The 2,500-nt window shown below is 37.2% G+C and overlaps 1 non-coding gene and 9 pseudogenes across 1 annotated transcript in view; all 10 read right to left on the bottom strand.

The window, feature by feature from the left end:
* Window positions 1–72: 72 nt before the first annotated feature.
* On the bottom strand, window positions 73–191 carry LOC148441081 (5S ribosomal RNA; annotated as a pseudogene).
* Window positions 192–306: 115 nt separating this feature from the next.
* On the bottom strand, window positions 307–425 carry LOC148441080 (5S ribosomal RNA; annotated as a pseudogene).
* Window positions 426–540: 115 nt separating this feature from the next.
* Window positions 541–659, bottom strand: LOC148441079 (5S ribosomal RNA; annotated as a pseudogene).
* Window positions 660–775: 116 nt separating this feature from the next.
* Window positions 776–894, bottom strand: LOC148441078 (5S ribosomal RNA; annotated as a pseudogene).
* A 115-nt stretch (window positions 895–1,009) lies between these two features.
* Window positions 1,010–1,128, bottom strand: LOC148441077 (5S ribosomal RNA; annotated as a pseudogene).
* A 116-nt stretch (window positions 1,129–1,244) lies between these two features.
* On the bottom strand, window positions 1,245–1,363 carry LOC148441076 (5S ribosomal RNA; annotated as a pseudogene).
* Window positions 1,364–1,713: 350 nt separating this feature from the next.
* Window positions 1,714–1,832, bottom strand: LOC148441075 (5S ribosomal RNA; annotated as a pseudogene).
* Window positions 1,833–1,948: 116 nt separating this feature from the next.
* LOC148441074 (5S ribosomal RNA) lies at window positions 1,949–2,067 on the bottom strand (annotated as a pseudogene).
* A 116-nt stretch (window positions 2,068–2,183) lies between these two features.
* Window positions 2,184–2,302, bottom strand: LOC148441073 (5S ribosomal RNA; annotated as a pseudogene).
* A 115-nt stretch (window positions 2,303–2,417) lies between these two features.
* Window positions 2,418–2,500, bottom strand: part of LOC148441072 (5S ribosomal RNA) — a 119-nt gene continuing 36 nt past the window's right edge. Inside the window, exon 1 of the ribosomal RNA XR_015876101.1 lies at window positions 2,418–2,500. This exon is cut by the window's right edge and continues 36 nt beyond it. This is a non-coding gene — a ribosomal RNA (5S ribosomal RNA).

Raw genomic sequence — 2,500 nt, 5'->3', positions numbered from 1 at the left:
GTAAATTCATTGCTAAGTTGAAAAAATGTAATGTAAAATGTAATAGAAAAGAATGTTATGGCTATATAAAATTACCTACAGCACCAGGTATTCCCAGGTGGTCTCCCATCCAAGTACTAACCAGGCCCAACACTGCATAGCTTCCAAGATCAGACGAGATTGGGCATGTCCAGTGTGGTTTGGCTATAGGTGCTAAAAGCCTTAACTTTAGACCTCTTTTACTTCTTAACTCAAGTAAATTCATTGATAAGTTGAAAAAATTAAATGTAAAATGTAATAGAAAAGACTGTTATGGCAGTATAAAATTACCTACAGCACCTGGGATTCCTAGGTTGTCTCCCATCCAAGTACTAACCAGGTCCAACACTGCATAGCTTCCAAGATCAGACGAGATTGGGCATGTCCAGTGTGGTTTGGCTGTAAGTGCTCAAAAACATTAACTTTAGACCTCTTTTACTTCTTAACTCAAGTAAATTCATTGATAAGTTGAAAAATTAAATGTAAAATGTAATAGAAAAGAATGTTATGGCTGCATAAAATTACCTACTGCACCTGGTATTCCCAGGTGGTCTCCCATCTAAGTACTAACCAGGCCCAACACTGCATAGCTTCCAAGATCAGACGAGATTGGGCATGTCCAGTGTGGTTTGGCTGTAGGTGCTCAAAAACATTAACTTTAGACAGCTATTACTTCTTAACTCAAGTAAATTCATTGATAAGTTGAAAAAATTAAATTTAAAATGTAATAGAAAAGAATGTTATGGCACTATAAAATTACCTACAGCACCTGGTAATCCCAGGTGGTCTCCCATCCAAGTACTAACCAGGCCCAACACTGCATATCTTCCATGATCAGACGAGATTGGGCATGTCCAGTGTGGTTTGGCTGTAGGTGCTCAAAAACATTAACTTTAGACCTCTTTTACTTCTTAACTCAAGTAAATTCATTGATAAGTTGAAAAAATGAAATGTAAATGTAATAGAAAAGAATGTTTTGGTTGTCTAAAATTACCTACAGCACCTCGTATTCCCAGGTTGTCTCCCATCCAAGTACAAACGAGGCCCAACACTGCATAGCTTCCAAGATCAGACGAGATTGGGCATGTCAAGTGTGGTTTGTCTGTAGGTGCTCAAAAGCATTAAATTTAGACCTCTATTACTTCTTAACTCAAGTAAATTCATTGATAAGTTGAAAAAATTAAATGTAAAATGTAATAGAAAAGAATGTTATGGCAGTATAAAATTAACTACAGCTCCAGGTATTCCCAGGTGGTCTCCCATCCAAGTACTAACCAGGCCCAACACTGCATAGCTTCCAAGATCAGACGAGATTGGGCATGTCCACTGTGGTTTGGATGTAGGTGCTCAAAAGCGTTAAATTTAGACCGCTTTTACTTCTTAACACAAGTAAATTCATTGATAATTTGAAAAAATTAAATGTAAAATGTAATAGAAAAGAATGTTATGGCAGTATAAAATTACCTACAGCACTTGGGATTCCTAGGTGGTCTCCCATCCAAGTACTGACCATGCCCAACACTGAATAGCTACCAAGATAAGACGAGATGGGGAATGTCCAGTGTGGATTGGCTGTAGGTGCTCAAAAGTATTAACTTTAGACCTCTTTTACTTCTTAACTCAAGTAAATTCAATGATAAGTTGAAAAATTAAATGTAAAATGTAATAGAAAAGAATGTTATGGCAGTATAAAATTACCTACAGCTCCTGGTATTCCCAGGTGGTCTACCATCCAAGTACTAACCAGGCCCAACACTGCATAGCTTCCAAGATCAGACGAGATTGGGCATGTCCAGTGTGGTTTGGCTGTAGGTGCTCAAAAACATTATCTTTAGACCTCTATTACTTCTTAACTCAAGTAAATTCATTGATAAGTTGAAAAAATTAAATTTAAAATGTAATAGAAAAGAATGTTATGGCAGTATAAAATTACCTACAGCACCTGGGATTCCTAGGTGGTCTCCTATCCAAGTACTAAACAGGTCCAACACTGCATAGCTTCCAAGATCAGACGAGATTGGGCATGTCCAGTGTGGTTTGGCTGTAGGTGCTCAAAAACATTAACTTTAGACCTCTTTTACTTCTTAACTCAAGTAAATTCATTGATAAGTTGAAAAAATTAAATTTAAAATGTAATAGAAAAGAATGTTATGGCAGTATAAAATTACCTACAGCACCTGGTAATCCCTGGTGGTCTCCCATCCAAGTACTAACCAGGCCCAACACTGCATAGCTTCCAAGTTCAGATGAGATTGGGCATGTCCAGTGTGGTTTTGCTGTAGGTGCTCAAAAACATTAACTTTAGACCTCTTTTACTTCTTAACTCAAGTAAATTCAATGATAAGTTGAAAAATGAAATGTAAAATGTAATAGAAAAGAATGTTATGGCAATATAAAATTACCTACAGCACCTGGCATTCCCAGGTGGTCTCCCATCCAAGTACTAACCAGGCCCAACACTGCATAGCTTCCAAGATCAGAT

Source organism: Taudactylus pleione, unplaced genomic scaffold (assembly GCF_031769625.1).
Source record: "Taudactylus pleione unplaced genomic scaffold, aTauple2 ptg001666l, whole genome shotgun sequence".
Classification (NCBI taxonomy): domain Eukaryota; kingdom Metazoa; phylum Chordata; class Amphibia; order Anura; family Myobatrachidae; genus Taudactylus; species Taudactylus pleione.
Note: the sequence above shows the minus strand (reverse complement) of the source record. Positions and strands in the feature narration are given on the sequence as shown.